We start from the raw sequence: 21,146 nt of genomic DNA, 5'->3' as shown, positions 1-21,146 counted from the left end.
AATAGTCTGATAATGGCATGTAGCAATATTATAATTGCCTATAGTAATCTGTACATATTATTTTCTGGAAATAATGTATAGCCGCGCCACCAATTTAATTGATCCAACGAACTAGAGGGGAGGGGAAACCCCTCCTATAGGAAATCATTTAGATTTAGAAACAATGGTGGAGTAAAACCAAGGGGATATGGTAATTAGCATAAAGTGGAGGGACTATGAATCTTGTATAAGCATGAACCTGTATAAAAGGAATGGACTGAGACTGAGTCCGGGAGTTGGTCCATGGGCCCTCTCGGCTTGTTGCTTTGTAATAAAGTCTATTTGAATTCACAAGTTCCGGTATCTGAGAAATATGATTGAGCGAATATTTCCACAACATAAATGGTGAGCTTGCTAGGAGTGGTAAAAAGGGACCATAAACTGTGAAAATCTGCAGTGTTGGACAAACTACAGAAAGTGACAACTTAAAAAGGTAAGCAAAATTCTTGCTTAAAACAGTATACACGCCCTCAGCGTTAGGACATCAAGTGGGTCTTTCCAAATTTAATGAACTAAAGATATTGGGAGCTTTTGAATTCAATAAATGCATGAAAAATAATGAGAAAAAAATGAAAAAGTATAATAGAAATATTAGTGTGTCAGCTGCGGATTGATAGTTGTGTGTTATCTGTTTTGGATGGCTCAGTTGAGTGGGGTTATTCACCTGTCTTGCTTGGGTGGTTCATCTGACCAGTCTGTTCTGTCTGTTTGCGTTAAGATTGTGTTGTCTGATTCAGTTTGGCCGGAACTGTTTGTTTAGACCTGTTTGAGTTAGCGCACAAACGCAACGCATTCATCTTATTCAATCAGTCCGAGTCAGGTTGGTCATTCAATTCATCCGGCTCGCTCAGTTGCTCATCCATTCAGGGCGACAGGGTAGCCTAGTGGTTAGAGCATTGGACTAGTAAGCGGAGGGTTGCAAGTTCAAACCCCCGAGCTGACAAGGTACAAATCTGTCGTTCTGCCCCTGAACAGGCAGTTAACCCACTAGGCCATCATTGAAAATAAGAATTTGTTCTTAACTGACTTGCCTAGTTAAATAAAGGTAAAATTAAATTCACATTGACGGAGTGGGTCGAGAGTTTCAAGTTCCGTGGGGTCCACAACACCAACAAACTATAATGGTCCAAACACACAACGTAAGATCCTCAGATGCTGGTATGGCAGCATCTGAGCGTATGGTGCTACAGAGGGTAGTGCTTACAGCCCAGTAAGCAAGCTTTCTGCCATCCAGGACCTATATACTAGGTGGTGTCAGAGGAAGGCCTCAAATATTGTCAATGACTCCTGCCACCACACGGTAAGTGCTTAAAATACCCCCAAGCCATAAGACTGCTGAACAATTAATAAAATGGCCAACCGGACCTAAAATTTACACTGCTGCTACTCGCTGTTTATTATCTATGCATAGATACTTTACCCCTACCTACATGTACATGTGTTTTTTACTTTAGTTTATTATCAAATATTTTCTTAACTCTATTTTCTTAAAACTGTATTGTTGGTTAAATGTGTTCAAAAACACAAAAATATTTCCTGAGCTTTATATCACTTCAAAACATCATTCATTAAGAATTTTTTGCTGTCTTTTTGTAATTTATAAGTGTGTTAATTAATGTGTTTCTATCGGCTATAGTAGTAAAGGACAAACTGAACATTTCATCAAATATTTTTTTTTATAAATTTAAAAAATATCTAAAGTGGTCCTAAAATTCCAAATCAAATAAATGATCATTTCATACCTTTTATGTTGTGCAGTCTGCTTATAATGTCTCTCCTTTGTTGCAGAACCACACACAAATCCAATTTTACCATGTCCAACCACAAGTCCCTAATCAACATGTTAACTTTGGCTCTGTCTCTGTTGTCTGCTTTCTCTCTGACCGGAACAGAGTACCCCTGATGACATCTATCCAACCAGTTACCTATCTTGGGGTTTAATAGACTATTTTTCAAATTTGTTTACATACCTGTTTGTGAGCATTTCTCATTTGCCACGATAGTGGCTTGTAAATAAGATGACATTACTAAAGTAGGCAAATGTTTAGTAGGAAACAACTTTGCCATCATTATCATGTTGTCAAATTTTCACTGAACAAACAGCTAAACACAAAAGGCAACAATTTCAAAGATTTTACTGAGTTATAGGTCATATAAGGAAATCAGTCAATTTAAATAAAAAAATTAGGCCCTAATCTATCGATTTCACATGACTGGGAATACAGATATGGATCTGTTGGTCAAAGATACCTTAAAAAAGGTAGGGGTGTGGATCAGAAAACCAGTCAGATTCTGATTTGACCACAATTTGCCTCATGTAGCGTTACACACCGCCTTCGCATAGAGTTATCAGGCTGTTGATTGTGACCTGTGGAATGTTGTCCCACTTCTCTTAAATGGCTGTGTGAAGTTCCTGAATATTGGCGGGAACTTCAACACGTTGACGTATACGTAGATCCAGAGCATCCCAAACATGCTCAATGGGTGACATGACTGGTGAGTATGTAGGCCATGGAAGAACTGGGACATTATCAGCTTCCAGGAATAGTGTACAGATCCAAGAGACATGGGGCCGTGCATTGTCATGCTGAAACATGAGGTGATGGCGGTGGATGAATGGCACAACTTTGGGCCTTAGGATCTCATCATGGCATTCAAATTGTCATTGATAAAATTCACTTGTGTTCGTTGTCCGTATCTTATGCCTGCCCATACAATAACCCAACCGCCACCATGTGGCGCTCTGTTCACAACGTTGACATAAGTAAATTGCACGCCCACAAGATGCTATATACGCTGTCTACCATCTACCCGGTACTGTTGAAATCAGGATTAATCCTTAACAGAGCACAATTTCCAGTGTACCAGAGGCCGTTGAAGATGCGCATTTGCCCACAGTCAGGTCAAGACCCTGGTGAAGACGACGAGCATGCAGATGAGCTTCCTAGAGACGGTTTCTTACAGTTTGTGCAGAAATTATTTGGCTGTGCAAAACCCACAGTTTCATCAGCTGTCCAGGTGGCTGGTCTCAGATGATCCTGCAGGTGAAGAAGCTGGATGTGGTGGTCTGCGGTTGTGAGTCCGGTTGGATGTACTTGTATCTTGAGACATCTGTGGCATTTTGTTGTGTGAAAAAGCTGCACATTTTAGAGTGGCCTTTAGTTGTTCCCAGCACAAGGTGCACCTGTGTAATGATCATGCCATTAAAAATCATGATCATTAAACAGGTGAACCTTGTGCTGGGGACAATAAAAGGCCACTCATGGGTGCTGAGGAGTATTTCTGTCTGTAATTTGTGGGGGAAAACTAATTCTAATTGGCTTGTCCTGGCTCCCCTGTGGTTGGGCCTGGCTCCCAAGTGGGTAGGCCTATGCCCTCCGAGGCCTATGGCTGCTGCACCCCTGTCCAGTCATGTGAAATCCATAGCTTAGGTCCTAATTTATTTATTTAAATTGACTGATTTCATTATATGAACTGTAACTCCAGAACATTTTGGGAAGTGTTGCATGTTGCCGACCCCTTGACTTTTCCACATTTTGTTACGTTACAGCCATATTCTAAAATTGATCAAATACATTTTTTCCCTCAGTATTCTACACACAATCCCCCATAATGACAAAGTGAAAACAGGTTTTTAGATATTTTTTGAGGACAAAAAACAGAAAGACATTACTTACATAAGTATTCAGAACCTTTGCTATGAGACTCGAAATTGAGCTCAGGTGCATCCTGTTTACATTTAGCATCCTTGAGATGCTTCTACAACTCCCACAGTTGACAGTGCATGTCAGAAAAAAAACAAGAACTACAAGACAGGATTGTGTCGAGGCACAGATCTGGGGAAGGGCACCAAAACAATTCTGTAGCATTGAAGGTACCCAAGAACACAGTGGCCTCCATGATTCTTAAATGGAAGAGGTTTGGAACGAACCACCAAGACTCTTCCTAGAGCTGGCCGCTGGGCCAAACTGAGCAATCAGGGGAGAAGGGCCTTGGTCAGGGTGGTGACCAAGAACCCGATGTTCACTCTGACAGAGCTCTATGGAGATGTGGAGATGGGAGAACCTTCCAGAAGGACAACCATCTCTGTAACACTCTACCAATCAGGCTTTTATGGTAAAGCGGCCAGATGGAAGCCACTCCTCAGTAAAAGGCCCATGACAGTCTGCTTGGAGCTTGCCAACAGCTACCTAAAGACTCTCAGACCATGAGAAACAATATTCTCTGGTCTGATGAAACCAAGATGGAATGCCAAGCATCACGTCTGGAGGAAACCTGGCACCAGCCCTATGGTGAAGCATGGTGGTGGCAGCATCATGCTGTGGGGATGTTTTTCAGCGGCAAGGACTGGGAGTCAGTATCAAGGGAAGATAAACGGAGCAAAGTACTGAGAGATTCTTGATGAAAACCTGCTCAAGAGTGCACAGGACCTGACTGGGGAGATTGTTCACCTTACAACAGGACAACAACCCTAAATACACAGCCAAGACAACGCAGGAGTGGCTTTGGGACAAGTCTCTGAATGTCCTTGAGCTAGAACCTGATCGAACATGTCTGGAGAGACCCCAAAAATAGCTGTGCAGCGACGCACCCCATCCAACCTGGCAGAGCTTGAGAAGAACTTGTAGCGTCATACCCAAGAAGACTCGAGGCTGTAATCGCTGCCAAAGGTGCTGCAACAAAGTACTGAGTAAAGGGTCTGAATACTTATGTAAATGTGATAATTCCCTTTTTTTTATAAGGCTGTAATCTAACAAAATGTGGAAAAAGTCAAGGGGTCTAAATACTTTCCGGATGCACTGTATATATGAACATTATCATATGCAATCAATTCAATTCCTGCATGCAAAGTTGGGCAGCTGTACCATTCGTTTCCAGGATCAGTAGACAGCATGGTCAGAGAGATCAGTTGTTTCAGGCCCCGGGTTATCCCCATAGTGGTCCAGTAGACCAATAACATATGATGTTGGCTCTTTAGTTCAGTTGGCCTGAGGTTTTCTCTTCTCTAATGACTGCACAGCAACATCTTTCCCATCAGCGCGTGGGAGGAGTGAGTGACAAATGAACATGGTTCATATTTATATTTTGGCAGAGGAAGGCTGGGATAATGGCTAGGTTACAGTCTCATGACCACTTTGAAACACCAGGGACCAAAAGCCCCTATTAGTTAGATTTGCTGCATGTCGTCAGTCGGTTCTCCTGAAACAAGGAAAGCCAAGGAAGGGGAGTGGGGTGGGCCTCAGCATGCTAAAATCTGAGTTTGGCAATCCATCCCTGCTAACATTTTACTCCAATTTGCTCTTCCGTTTCAATTTTTGAATGTTTTGGCTCTCCGTCTTTGGAAGGAACTGAGGAGTGTCACTTCATGTTAGTGGTAATGGACTATCAAGGCGGCATCTTCATCTTTTTAATTTATTTATTTTTACTCCAGATTCCTGTGATATGGTAAAACAACTCATGCGTTGGTTTGTTTGTGTGTCTTTGAGGTCAGAGAGAGCCTGCATGGCGGCTGGGCTGAGTCATGGCTGCCTACCCTGTCATAATGCCTCACCTCTCTGGTACGAGATGCTCCACACATAGATATAGTCCACCCGTCACAGAACATTGACTTAAATGGGAATGTCCGTTCTAGAAATTATATTTATATGGCTCCACATGTAGGAACAATGTTTCCGAGGACACAAAGGACTGGACTGTGCGTCAGCTTTTCATATCGTGGCATGAAATGTATACAGATGGAGGCTAATGTCTGTGCAACAGATGATGTTGCATAATGTGAAAGAATGTCTTCTAAGATACACCGTAATTAATAGAATATAAAAAAACATTATTGTAAAGGACTAAAATGAAAAAAGGGAGCGACCTCAGATTGTCATAGTAAATTATCTTGACTTTACCCAACTAATATTCTCACAAGTAATGTTTTCAGCTAATATTCTCAAACACTTAATTTAACTTTTTATCATGGTTGTTTATCAAGGGAACCTAAAAACAGACTTCTGTGGAAAGCAGTTAGAGTGCTTGTAAAAGCTGCCGTTCTAAGTCAGCAGAAAGTGCCACTAAGAGAATTGAGCCAACATGTCCATTGGATTGCATCTCTCTACTGGGTGAGGCATGTGAAACTGGAGCAGCAATGTAAACATTATAGCTCTCAGCTGCTGTAATTGTGACATTTGATTTGATATGAACCTATGTTTGTTTTCACAACCACACATCTCTCAGGTGATGGCAAATGATTATTGCTATTTGTGAGGAGAAAGATTTGAGGAAATAAAAAAGAGAGAGGGTAAAACCACTTTCAGTACCACCTGTTCCTGCATCATATAGGGGGAGGGACTAGACAAGGCCCTGTCAATCAAAGTAAATTAAACACTGTCATAATTGGATCAATCAACCAAAGGGTTCCAAAATTTGGACACTAACATATCCAATACAAAAAAGGTGCTATACATCCCATGAAATGTGCTCATTCACTCCCATTGTTTTTGTCAGCACTGCCATTGTAGGAGTTTCAACCAATTTGCTACAGCAGGAAAATATTCCTGCAGCAGAAATGTAAATTATTATGTGGATTATAATTAACAGATTTGTTTAGGGGTTGATACATTTTTCATAAGGGAAAATCTCAAGTCTGAAATTTCAAAGTGGATATTACAAAGTTCAGAAGCCTTTTTATACGTCAAATACAATACACGTTTAAATGTCCTGCATGCAGGAAAGTTGTCCTGCAACAGGGTTATCATTAAGATCCTACATTTGTACCTATCAACTGCACCCAGTGTCACGCCATGGCCATAGAGAGGCTTTTATTCTCTATTTTGGTTAGGCCAGGGTGTGACTAGGGTGGGCATTCTATGTTAATTTTCTATGTTTTGTATTTCTTTCTTTGGCCGGGTGTGGTTCTCAATCAGAGGCAGCTGTCTATCGTTGACTCTGATAGCTTTTTCCCACATGGGTTTTGTGGGTAGTTGTTTTCTGTTTTGTGTCTGCACCAGACAGAACTGTTTCGTTCATTCTCTTTGTTGTTTTGTTATTCAGTGTTCAGTTCAAATAAAAAAAGATGAACACGTAACACGCTGCACCTTGGTCCTCACCTTCTTCCACCAACAGCCGTTACAGAACTACCCACCACCAACGGCCCAAGCAGCGTGGTGAAAAGGAGGAATGGACATGAGAGGACATCTTGAACGGCAAGGGATCCTACACATGGGAGGAGATCCTGGCTGGAAGGGATCGCCTCCCATGGGAACAGGTGGAGGCAGCCAGGAGAGCAGAGGCAGCAGGAAAAGGGAACCAGCGACACGAGGGAACACGGCTGGCAAGGAAGCCCGAGAGACCCCCGTGGGGAGGCACAAGGGGAGTGTGGTACAGTCAGGAGTCAGCTGAGCCAACTCCCTGTGCTTAAGGAGCCAAGGATGGAACCAGAGCCAGTCAGGGTGAAATTGGAGGTGAGCGACGGAAGCAAGGCAGAGACAGTGAAGGAGTTGATGGGGAGATTGGAGGAGAGAGTAATGAGGGAGTTGCTGTGTTGGTGCATGAGGCACGACATCCGCCGGACGGAGCGTGTCCTGGATTTGATGTCACCTGAGTCAGCTCTCCATACTCGTCCTGAGGTGTGTGCTAGCCGTCTGGTGAAGACTGTGCCAGCACCACGCACCAGGCCTCCTGTGCGCCTCCCCAGCCCTGCACGTCTTGTGCCGGCTTGGTGCAACAGATCTCCAGTACGCGTTCTAAGCCCGGTGCGCTGCATTCCAGCTCCCCGCATCTGCCGGGCTAGTGTGAGGATCCAGCCAGGACGGATGGTGCCAGCCCTGCTCTCCAGACTTCCAGTGCGTCTCCTCTGGCCAGGATATCCTGCACTGGCTCTAAGCACAGTTTCCACAGTTTTCCAGGAGAACCCAGTGCGTCCTGTTCCAGCTCCCCGCACGTGCCGGGCTAGACTGGGCATTCAGCCTGGAAGAGTGGTGCCAAGGCTACGCACCAGATCTCCAGTGCTCCCCCACCGCTCGGTCTATCCTTTGCCTGCTCCCAGAGCCAGGTCTCCTGTCCGGAGCTGCCAGAGTCGACCAAGGTGCAGTTGGCCAAGCCGTAGGTGGAGCGGGGTCCACGTCCCGCACCAGAGCCACCGCCGGACCACCTGGACCCTCCCCTTTAGAGTCAGGTTTTTCAGCCGTAGTCCGCACCTTTGGGGAGGGGGGTACTATCACGCCCTGGCCATAGAGGCTTTTATTCTCTATTTTGGTTAGGCTAGGTGTGACTAGGGTGGGCATTCTATGTTCATTTTCTATGTTTTGTATTTCTTTGTTTGGCCGGGTGTGGTTCTCAATCAGAGGCAGCTGTCTATCGTTGTCTCTGATTGAGAACCATAATTAGGTAGCTTTTTCCCACATGGGTTTTGTGGGTTGTTTTGTGTTTTATGTCTGCACCAGACAGAACTGTTTCGTTCATTCTCTTTGTTGTTTTGTTATTCAGTGTTCAGTTCAAATAAAAAAGATGAACACGTAACATGCTGCACCTTGGTCCTCACCTTCTTCCACCAACAGCTGTTACACCCAGCCTATGGAATGCCCTGTTGTACTTTTATATAATTTCTCCCCAAAGGAATATCTCTGCACTGTTGGGAAGGGCCTGTAAGTTAGAATTTCACTGTTAGTCCACATCTGTTTACTAAGCATGTGACAAATACAATTTGATTTGAAGGCGCCACACAGTCTGGGCTCCTTTAAAACATAACTTTCTCTTTAGACTGGCTTTCTGTTGATATTTTACGAGGCAACTTAAGAAACAATTCTTATCAATAACTGCCTTAGAACAGTGGGTTAACTGCCTTGTTCAGGGGCAGAACGACATTTTTACCTTGTCAGCTCGGGGATTCTATCTTGCAACCTTTTGGTTACTCCAGTGCGGTTACTCCAATGCTCTAACCACTAGGCTACCACAGGGTGCTGTGCTCCTTGGTGTCATTGTCTTTTGTACAGTAGCGTCATCTGTGTTCTTTATGTAAGTTGCCCTGTTTAGTTGTGTACATCTTTTTTTCTATTTGGTTTTTATTTTATGCACTTTGAGATTATTCTGTATAATGAAAAGTGCTTTACAAATATTAATTATTGTTGTGGCTGTAGCCCATAGACTATTTTCAAGATAAGAAAATCAAAGCACATTTTGTTACATAGGTACGTCACTCTCCTACTCAATAGTAATTGTGTAATGTCTGAGAGTCTTTGAATGATGAAAGAGTTGAGGATATTGGTAGGTTTGTTTTAGCACAAACAATCTGATCTCAGATTTAGAGAAGGCCTTTGAAGCAATAAAATAAACATGGTAGTATTTTTTATTTTTGGACCCGGTCTCTCCCAGTCTGTCTTTAGAATCAGTATCCTGGTCAAGAAACAGTCTTCATTGCTATTCCTTAATAAAAGGTAGTAATTCAAGGTTTTATATCATACAGAACAGATGCAGTGGAGGCAAAAATGACACGCACAGTTGTGATTATTATTGATTCAGCTTACAGTAGATTAATTTAGCATGTATTAATAATTATTAGCCCTTTAATTATGTTATTTAAGAAAATAAACATTAAGGCATTTTGATTGAAGGAGTTGTTTGACAGTGAATCTTGTGAGAAAACATGAGAACCAAGTCATTGTGAAGTAAACATCCAGGAGACAGAGCGTGCATCTCAAATGGCACCCTATTCCCTATGTAGTACACTACTTTTGCCCAAGGCCATGGCGGGTCCTGTTCAAAAGTATAACACTATAAAGGAAACAGAGTGCCATTTGGGGTGCAACCAGAGGGAAGCCATTGGCATCGGTCAAATTAAGCTGTAGTCATGCAACTGTTATTGCTCCGTCTCTAACCAAACCACTTTTAAAGACTTTGAAAAACAAAAAAAATCTTATGACTTATTTACATTTTGTATCGCCTGGAGCTTGCATGCAATGCTCATAGCGCCACAAAATGACTAAGAGTGCATCCCAAATGGCACCCTAATCCTTATAAAGTTCACTACTTGTTATATACAGGGAACAGGCTGCCATTTGGGACACACACTAAATGGGATGTAAATCTGAGGTCTGGCTAGTTGTGTTGGCTGGACATGAGAGACCTAAGGAAACCTTGAACATAGTTGTATCCCCTCCAATCCACTCACATGATTAACAACATTGCTTATTGTACATTTTGTTCCTGTTTTGAATTTCAAATCATCGTTCAAAGAAGGGATTTCCTAATTGTTTTTAGCACCACTGGTATTTAGGAAAACCAATGGCTTGAAATACAACTCCTCGATCTGTGCTTTGAAGTTGTTGGAAATATTCATAATTCAATTTCAGTTTTTCCCTAAGAAATCTCACAATGACTTATTTGTACTAATTTCTTTGTTTGTTTCTGTTGTTGTTTTGGCTGGTTATCCATACTCGATCATACCCAGGCAAGTCCCTGGATGATGTTGTTGAAACTTAATATTGTGTTGAATAGCAAAGTCTGGAAATTCGGATAAAATTAGTTTGTGTGTTCATTTGATGGTATGATAATTGTTTGAATCAGGGGATGCTCAGTGTCACCCTGTGCACGGTCTGGCTGGTCTACAGCCATTGTGTGTTATGGTTGAGTGTGGTTGGCCTTAAGTTCATCCTCACATGCAGATTTCATCGAAACCACCGCTAGTGGTGGGATACCATCATGACCTGAACTTCAGGTTACACACATCTTCATTTTGAGCCAAATTCAAACCGTTTACTGAAGCTGAACTAACCGAACTGAATTGGGGTAAAGTTTGAATAACCCTCTACTTTGTAATAGTGGGTACCGGTCCTGAATTGCTGAGAATGGTTGGTGCTAGGCTGGAGGAAAAGTAAAGTCACTTGAGAGATAGCTATATAAAGCTGAAGTATAGTAAAGGCCTAGGAGTCCTAAAAAGTCCATATTGTGTTGGTAGTTTTGTTGGGATGTGTGTGTGTGTGTGTGTGTGTGTGTGTGTGTGTGTGTGTGTGTGTGCATGCACTAAAGGGCTAATGGAGACACTAATGAGGCTAGAACACAGGGAGGATGAAAGTTATACACTGAAGTTATACACTGAGGAGAAGAAGAGCCCACCCACTTTGAGGAGAGATAAAGAGAAAGTGACAGAGAATTAACAGGTTCAGATATAGGCCTACTAATGCATCCATGGAGCATTACATATATTTGCTGTCACTGATACTGACAAAATGGAAAGGGCCATATTCTCTTAGCTTAGTCCTATTCACTGTCATAGAGCCTATAATTGATGTCATGAGCTACGCATGACTTAACGGAAACCACGAGTAGTAAAGGAAACTTGTAAGAAATAAACAAACACTGCTATTTGACACGAGGCAGTTTAGGCAGTTACATACTTCTTATTAGTGTTTTTATTATTGTAAGTATAGTATAAGCAGTATTGTAATTACTCATTGTGGCACTTATACAGCAGTGAGGAGTTACTTGCTATAGGTATGTCAGGTAGAAAAAAGGCACACACACACACACACACACAGACACACACTCTTTTTTCTGTGTTACAAGCTCTACATGACCTGAGTGGCTCTGTTTTACTGTAGGATTATGGGTGATGTATTTTCCAGGGCAAGCTATTCTGTTGAAGGGCGTTGGTTTGAGGCCTACAGCAGGTTTGGATTAGTCTGATCATGGCCTTGATTAAACCTCTGTACGTTCTTGGAAATATGGTCTGCCTCCCAAATGGCATCCTATTCCCTATATAGTGTACTAATTTTGACTAGGGCTGGTTATGTGTTTGTTTTCTCATGGTAAATTACAGACTACTTATTAACAACTCCTATAATTAGAACTGAAGATTAATCATCCTGGCTTCAACAGATCAGTGGGATGAGAGCTGAGACATTCTTCGCATTGGTTATAAAAAAACTACAGTGGTTGTGGAATTAAAATTGTGCATTATTGTACTTCAGACTCTGCCATAAAATTACCTCATAATTAGGACCAGGAGTTTTTTCCCTGTTACTGACCACATCACTAGATCAGGCGGAAAAACTCATGTCCCTACAGTTGTAATGGAATAGATATTGTTAAGTATTCAAAAAACTGCACCTGGATCTAGACACTGCTATGCACAGTTTTTTTTCTTGGTTGTACAGTCTTGTAGCTAGCGATCATCATCTAAACCAGATAGGAATCCCCCTAATGTTCTGGCCATGCATGAGTCTGAGTGGGGGTTTTCTCCTGCTGAGCGCTCTAGTTTGGTAGATTTATAGCATAACCATATGACTTCATCCTCTCACTCACTTCTCCCTTCAAGATGTTTTGCGTGTTGAGTAATGAAGCCAGTCTCTCTGTGGACTGGCAGCAAGGGCCAGATTGACGTGGCAGGTTCCCAAACACACACTAACCACAGACCTGCTGCAGGACTCTTCTCTCTCTCTACTCCTGATCCTCATCTATAGCATACATACTATACTGGACAAAGAAAGAAACACATACACAAACAGGCGCACATGGATACGCATAGGCACACACTTATGAGTTTCCTATTCCCAATATTGTTGCTCTTATAGGCAAAGTTAGTCTCTCAGTCATCACTTACACAATTAAGCCTGAAAGTTTCTGCTCATAATGCAACGTTCTTTCACTGTTCTTAATTTTTCATTTTTGATACTCCAACTCTCTCTCTCTCTCTCTCTTTCTACTCATATCTCTCTCTCTCTCATTCTCTGCTCAGTGAACGTTAAGCCTAGAAAGAAAATGAAATGCAGGCTGTATTTACGTTGGAGAGGGCCAATCGCTGTCATGCTCTGGTCAACTTCCATAATATTGGACACATTCTAGCAAATCCTAGGCGGCAAGTAAATTAAGCTAATCCTGGCTCGGGATTAAACACAGGACTCAAATGAAGAACTGGATGGGAACACCCCAAACCCTCAGTAAGGGTTATGTGTGTGGCCATCAGTGTTGTGGTCGAGACCACCTAAGGCGAGAATGATTCAAGACCAAGACCGGAGCAAATCTAATCCGTGTCAAGACCCAGACCGGAGGGAGGGGCGAGACTGAATTAAGACCGAGACTGGGAGGGGGACAAGCGGTCCGAGACCGAGTCAAGACCAAAACCAGAGACATGCGAATCCAATTCAAGACCATGATAGTAATTTTGTCAAATCACCATCATAATAAGAGTTAAAAAGGTCCAGTATTTCTGTTCATATTTCAGAACAAATTCTGTAGACATTCAGAATAGCAAAAAAATGCATGCAGAGGGAAAACGAAGCCACTCTACAAATGACTTCTAACCCAAACACAGTGGGGAACAATGGGCCTTTTACACCTTCACCTTCAAGGATATATAAAATAATGCTTATAATATAACAATAACCATGATTATATTATTATTCTTTTCAATGATGTTCTGATTTAATCTCTTCAGATTTTGTTGGAAAGGGTCTCGGGGGAGATAAATCTAGCTAACTAAATCAGCCATTAGCTACGCAATCAGAAGCTAGATAAAGGCATCTGCCATTCCACTGTATTAGTTGAGAATTTTTTTGAGTGACAGTTGAATCAACTAATGACATTTTGACTGAATGGGAAGCAGTAAGCAAGCAGTAATTTACCCACGGTCTAGCTAGCTAGCTTTTGTTGTCAGCTAGTTTGCAGCCTCTGGATCCAGCAGGTGCTAACAAATCTTACACCCATAACAAGGATGCTGTTGCTAATTTGTCAGCTTCTCACTTTTCAAGAATTGCTTTGAACAAGAAGCTAAGTTTCAAATGATCATAATCTGGTGAGTGGAACCGTTTTTTATTGCATTGTGCTTGCTGTTGTTAGCCATCTCTTTGAAAATAACTGATGTGTGTGAAATATTGGTGCATTTAAAGTGGAACTGACAGCATTTTTGCCACAAGAAATCATGTTAAAGTCTTTTAATTTACACCCAGGCAGAACATCACACTTTTTTAAAAGAATATCACATTTTCATAAATTCTTAGAATGTTTAGGAATTACATACTAAGGCATTTGTAAAAAAAAAAATCTATAGCAATATAGAGTGGGAAAGCGTCCATACGTTTCTAGAAATAATAGACCCTGCAGTAAACAAAACCAAATTAAAACTTCTGTCTTGTCCAGGACCTAAAGTATTCAGACCCCTTGACTTTTTCCACATTTAGTTACGTTAGTCTTATTCGAAAAAAATATCCTCGTCAATCTACACACAATTATCCATAATGACAAAGCAAAAACAGGTTCAATTTTTTTTGCACACATATATTTACATATGTATTCAGAACCTTTACTCAGCACCTTGGCCAGTGATTACAGCCTCGAGTCTTCTTGGGTATGACGCTACAAGATTGGCACACCTGTATTTAGGTAGTTTCTCGCCAAAAGCCACAAAATACACAAATGGATTTCTGCAATATGTAAACGCCATGGGACTCCTCTTACATTTGGGAACTTTACAGTCCTATTGATCAAACAACCATGAAAAGGTAAGCTCTCGCTCCCTCAGTTATGCAAATTAACAAAAACAAGATCAACAACTAGTGCTAGCCAGAGCAAGATTAGCTAAAATCTAACAAAGACACATTAGATAAACCCTCAAACCTTTTCAGCTAGTTGGTCGTCAAAATTGCATTGATAAACTATGGGGAATTGTAGCCTTGTCATCCTTCTGCAGCTTCCCTGCCAATGCATGCTTGCCCCAAACATGTAGCCAAGCCAACTGGATAAAGATGGTTAGCTTGCTAGCTAGCTACTGCCAGACACAAATAAGAGATAACCTCACTCTGACCATTTTACTCACCATAGCAGAGCTGGTTAGGCTGTTTACATGTTATCTAGAGCATTCCTGACTAAATATTACTTTTTTTGCTTACATTTACTGACACCAGTCAATTTCAATGGGGGTTGCGCTTTCGTAAATTCATCAGTTGTTCTGCGCTCTGGCACACTCAGATGAGAGCGCTCTGAAGTCGTAGTAGATAGCCAGAGTGAATTTGCGAACACAGTAGATATGCTAACATTCCTTTAAGTTCTTGGTAGCTAACCAAATGACACCTGCATCGCTTGCTGTGTATAGCCACCAAAAAACTATATGAGGGGAAAAAGTCAGTCACTCTCCCACTCTTCCAATGGCATGGCATGACATCCTCCTATCAGCTAGCTAGCTATCTATCTAACGTTAGGCTCCGTGTTTTTTGCTTGCTACACAAATCAATACGCTAGCCTATTAGCCACGCTTTGACTGACTTGTGATCATTGCCCTTGCTAGTTTGATTGTATTGACATTCCCAGCTTAAATTACATTCATCCATTTATGTCTAGAATATCGAGTCATTGAAACTGAAACAGTGCATCCCGAATGGAGGCATCAAACAATTTACCAGGCCATCTGTGATTTACAACCTGATTGCAATATTTTTTTAACTACCAAGAAATGTAATGGTGAATTATATTAATCATGAATCATATCTACAAAGTAGCTAAAACACTGTCAGTTCCACTTTAAACTTTAGGTCACTGGTTACTTTGTGTGCTGAACGTTAAATGTTTTTGCAAAGGGAAGTAATAGTTGTACATTTCAATTGTGAAATGCTTAATGGTTGTGCTTGTGTATCCTTATCATTGGGACCTACTGGCTTACTATGACCGAGTTCATCCTTTAACATCATGCTGTACCTGACTGTTGTCTTTCCATCAGCCCTATGCAGTGGTGTAGTGGTGCCTGGAGAAGTGGGTATACTCTAATTTTGCCAAAAGGTTCCCAAATGGCCTGCCCAGATTTTCACTCTCATAATCACACCTTTTTTATAGAAAAAATACAAACATTGATGATCTAAGTCCACAACAATGCTTAAACGACATCAATCTCATTGGTTGGGTCTGTTAGTGACTGGCTAACTAACAACAACAAAAAAGCATAAGAAGCTATTATCTGATGATAGCACAACAGTAAACAAAGAGGGTAGCATATTTCAACCCTGCAGGCGCTTCACAAAACACAGAAATAAAATATAAAACATGCCTTACCTTTGACGAGCTTCTTTTGTTGGCACTCCAATATGTCCCATAAACATCACAATTGGTACTTTTGTTCGATTAATTCCGTCCATATATATCCAAAATGTCCATTTATTTGGCGCGTTTGATCCAGAAAAAAACAGCTTCCAAATTCCGCAACGTCACTACAAAATATTTCAAAAGTTGCGAGATATCACTGAATAGACAGAGACCTCAAAAACAATCTGAACGATTAGTCCTCAGGGTTTTGCCTGCTACATAAATTCTGTTATACTAACAGACATGATTCAAACAGTTTTAGAAACTTAAGCGTGTTTTCTATCCAAATCTACTAATAATATGCATATATTATATTCTTGGCATGAGTAGCAGGAAGTTGAAATTGGGCACGCTATTTATCCAAAAGTGAAAATGCTGCCCCCTATACCTTAAGAAGTCTTAACCAACAATGCAGTTATAAGAAAAATACCTAAAAAAGTATGAAATAAAAGTAACAGACATTTAAAGAGTAGGAGTAAAATAACAATAGCGAGGCTATATACAGGGGGTACCGGTACAGATTCAATGTGCGTGGGCACCGGTTTGTCGAGGTAATTGAGGTAATATGTACATGTAGGTAGAGTTATTAAAGTGACTATGCATAGATAATAACAGAGAGTAGCAGCAGCGTAAAAGGGAGGGGGGGGGGGGGGCAAAGCAAATAGTCTGTGGTAGCCATTTGACTAGATGTTCAGGAGTCTTATTGCTAGGGGGTAGAAGCTGTTAAGCACTTTTCATGAGGTAGCAGAGAATGAACAGTCTTTGACTTAGGTGACTGGAGTCATTGTCAATTTTTGAGGCCTTCCTCTGACACCGCCTAGTATATAGGTCCTGGATGGCAGGAAGCTTGGCCCCGGTGATGTGCTGGGCCGTACGTATTACCCTCTGTAGTGCCTTGCGGTCGGAGGCCGAGCAGTTGCCATACCGCAGTGATGCAACCTGTCAGAATGATCTTGATGGTGCAGCTGTAGAACCTTTTGAGGATCTGAGGACCCATACCAAATCTTTTCAGTCTCCTGAGTGGGAATAGGTTTTGTCGTGCCCTCTTCACGACTGTCTTGGTGTGCTTGGACCATGTTAGTTTGTTGGTGATGTGGACACCAAGGAACTTGAAGCTCTCAACCTGCTCCACTACAGCCCCGTCGATGAGAATGGGGGCGTGCTCTGTCCTCATTTTCCTGTAGTCTACAATCATCTCCTTTGCCTTGTTCAAGTTGAGGGAGAGGTTGTTGTCCTTGCACCACACGCTCGATGTCGGTGATCTGGCCTACCACTGTTGTATTATCGGCAAACTTAATGATGGTGTTGGAGTCGTGCCTGGCCGTGCAGTCATGAGTGAACAGGGAGTACAGGAGGGGTCTGAGCATGCACCCCTGAGGGGCCCTCGTGTTGAGGATCAGCGTGGTGGATGTGTTCTTACCTAGGACGTCCAGGGTCCAGTTGCAGAGGGAGGTGTTTAGTCCCAGGGTCCTTAACTTAGTGATGAGCTTTGAGGGCACTATGGTGTTGAACGCTGAGCTGTAGTCAAGGAATAGCATTCTCACATAGGCGTTCCTTTTTTCCAGATGTGAAAGGGAGTGCAATAGAGATTGCATTATTTGTTGATCTATTGGGGCGGTATGCAAATTGGAGTGGGTCTAGGGTTTCTGGGATAATTGTGTTGATGTGAGCCATGACCAGCCTTTCAAAGCACTTCATGGCTTGAGACGTGTGTGCTATGGGTCGGTAGTAATTTAGGCAGGTTACCTTAGTTTTCTTGGGCACAGAGCCTATGGTGGTCTGCCTGAAACATGTTGGTATTACAGACTCAGACAGGGAGAGGTTGAAAATGTCAGTAAAGACACTTGCTTGTTGGTCAGCGCATGCTCGGAGTACACGTCCTGGTAATCGGTCTGGCCCTGCGACCTTTTGAATGTTGACCTATTTAAAGGTCTGACTCACATTGGCTGGGGCGAGCATGATCACACATTCGTAGGCTGTGCTTCCCTTTGTAGTCTGTAATAGTTTGCAAGCTCTGCCACATCCGACGAACTTCGGAGCCGGTGTAGTACGATTCGATCTTAGTCCTGTATTTATGCTTTGCCTGTTTGATGGTTCGTCAGAGGGCATAACGGGATTTCTTATAAGCTTCCAGGTTAGAGTCTGTTTAATGGTCTACATGTCTTACATGTTTGCACTGTGGCAAACCTATAGGCCTTCAGTGTGTGACAGATTCCTGATTCTGCACAGCCGACAAATGCGTGATCATGCTCTCCGCAGCCGATGTGTAAACAGGTCAGCACTGAGCTAAAGGGTAGAGCTGCCAAGGAGCGGATGTTGTCTGTAATCCATGGCTTCTGGTTGGGGTATGTACGTACAGTCCCTGTGGGGACGACGTCATCAATGCACTTATTGATGAAGCCAGTGACTGATGTGGTGTACACCTCAATGCCATCAGTCTGTGCTAGCAAAACAGTCATTTAGCTTAGCATCTGCTTCATCTGACCACTTTTGTATTGATTGAATCACTGGTGCTTCCTGCTTTAATTTTAGCTTGTAAGCAGGAATCAGGAGGATAGAATTATGGTCAGATTTGCCAAATGGAGGGTGAGGGAGAGCTTTGTAAGTGTCTCTGTGTGTGTAGTAATGAGTAGAGTTAGAGTTTTAGAGTTTTTTCCCTCTGGCTGCACATTTAACATAATGATAGAAATTTGGTTAAACTGATTTAAGTTTCCCTGCATTAAAGTCCCCGGGCCACTAGGAGTGCCACCTCTGGATGAGCATTTTCCTGTTTGCTTATGGTGGTAAACAGCTCATTGAGTGTGGTCTTAGTGCCAGCATCGGTCTGTGGTGATACAGCTACGAAAACTCTCTAGGTAGATAGTGTGGTCTACAGTTTATCATGAGATTCTCTACCTCAGGTGAGCAAAACCTCAAGACTTCCTTAGATATCGTGCACCAGCTATTGTTTACAAATATACATAGACCGCCACCCCTTTTCTTACCAGAGGCTGCTGTTCTATCCTACCGATACAGTGTATAACCTGCCAGCTGTATGTTATTCATGTCGTCGTTCAGCCACGACTTTGTGAAACATAAGATATTACCGTTTTTAATGTCCCGTTGGTAGGATATATTGTACATGCTTTTAGTTCATCCAATTTATTATCCAGCGATTGTACATTGGCCAATAGTACGGATGGCAAAGGCAGATTAGCCACTCATCGCCTGATCCTCCCTCACAAGGCACCCCAATCAACTTTCGTGAAATCTCCGTCTTTTTCTCCTGGGAATGACGGGTAGGAGGGCCTGTTCGGGTGTCTGGAGTAAATCCCTCTCGTTCGACTCTTTAAAGTTTTTTTTTTTGTCCAATTCAAGGTGAGTAATCGCTGTTCTGATGTCCAGAAGCTTTTTTCAGTCATAAGAGACGGTAGCAGCAACATTATGTACAAAATGAGTTACAAGCAATGCGAAAAAACAAACAAAATAGCACGGTTGATTAAGAGCCAGCAGTCTTCCTCTCCGGTGCCATTAACTAACAAGACCGAGAACGAAAGACCAAGTACAAATGTATCTGACACACTCAATAGTGGTCTCGAGACCGGACTCTACAACACTGGTGGCCATAGTGGTCCTGTTGCTTTGATTCCATGCTTGCAGAAGCCCAGGGCACATAATAATAAGGCCTTCGAGTAGGAGTACTGATCTAGGATACATTTTGCCTCATAAATCATAATAAATAAGAGTGGGGATGAACCTGATCCTAGATCACCACTCCTAATCTTAGACACTTTATGAATACAGGCCCTGATCCCAGCTCAGTTGATTGACACCATATTTTCTATTTTCCAGGGTTGCTGTTTGTCATTCAAATTATATTGGGAGGAATAAATGTCAGATCTGTAAAACATCCCCCTCTCCTCTCCTCCTTGTGGGGCTCTGACTGTATTCCTCTTGTAAAGACACACAGATGGTTCTACTTAATCTTCCTCTTCATTCGGAGGCCTTTCAAAGCTCTTGATTAGACTAAATGGAATATGAAACCCCATGCATTTTTCAGCAAAAGGTGGGTAAACTGCGTTTACCTTGCCGGAACATTTGGAGGTGAAGCTGAAATTAAACATTATTCAAAGCTAAGTATCTAAATGTACTAAGTTCACCTATCAAGATTTGGATAGTTTACATTCGTTTCTGACGTGGAAACATACAGTATGTAGATCTTGCTTTTTAATGATGATAATTACATGGGACATATGTATACTGTGCAGTGCTACATCATACACTTTTTCACTCAGTTCTGAGTAAATGGGAGTAATTTTCTCTGTAAGTGATTGGGCAACATGGGTTGTTATAGATGTGTCTGTAGTGGGGTGATTGTGTCATGACCACTACCCCCCACACATACACACACACATACACACACACACACATGCAGGGGGGACAAGAATTTGGCCCTGGCATTCTGTCCACTCCAGCCACATCACTGCAGGCGTCGCCAACTCACCTTGGGGTTGACAATTAGAAATAGGATTCCAGAATTTCCTGATTTGTTTTTGTTCAATAGGGATGCATTATATCCATCTTGATGTGCACTAAATATAATCATAGACTAATTAATTTGGGATTCAACACCTGAGAAAATGGAAACTCAAAACACATTAACTAGATCACTAACTCTAAGTACAATAACCACTGCTAGTAGCCATGTATTCATCCAACAGTATTTTTTATGTCCTTGAAAAACGTTGCAGTTGTAGGCTACTGCCCACGATACCTTTGCCCTGTCAATGGCCGTTGCGTAATTCATGTGCATGCCACTCCATACAGTATATCAAAGCCATATCAAATATCTAGACAGTAAAATAGTTGCTATTGAGCTGAGTACTGAGCGTTGAGAAATAAAAATACTTACAGACAGCTGATACCCTCCACTCTTTGATTGGGACAAGGGGACTAAGCTTCCAAAGTTGTATTTTGGAACGTTATTGTGTTATTACGATCAGAAATGTTATACGATCAGAGCACATTTTTCTCTCGGGCTCATGGTGGGAAAGGAGAGTGGCTCATCAAAGCACAGG

The 21,146-nt window shown here is 42.1% G+C and overlaps 2 long non-coding RNA genes across 8 annotated transcripts in view; one reads left to right on the top strand and one right to left on the bottom strand.

The window, feature by feature from the left end:
* Positions 1–21,146, bottom strand: part of LOC149980063 (uncharacterized) — a 145,175-nt gene that overhangs the window by 37,987 nt on the left and 86,042 nt on the right. The gene's annotated exons all lie outside the window — the stretch shown is intronic.
* The window catches only part of LOC149980064 (uncharacterized), a 200,878-nt gene that overhangs the window by 126,080 nt on the left and 53,652 nt on the right, over positions 1–21,146 (top strand). The window lies entirely within an intron of this gene.

Source organism: Oncorhynchus mykiss, chromosome 10 (genome assembly GCF_057628025.1).
Source record: "Oncorhynchus mykiss isolate SJ-2025 chromosome 10, ASM5762802v1, whole genome shotgun sequence".
NCBI classification, from domain to species: Eukaryota; Metazoa; Chordata; class Actinopteri; order Salmoniformes; family Salmonidae; genus Oncorhynchus; species Oncorhynchus mykiss.
This window is presented reverse-complemented; position numbering and strand designations above follow the sequence as displayed.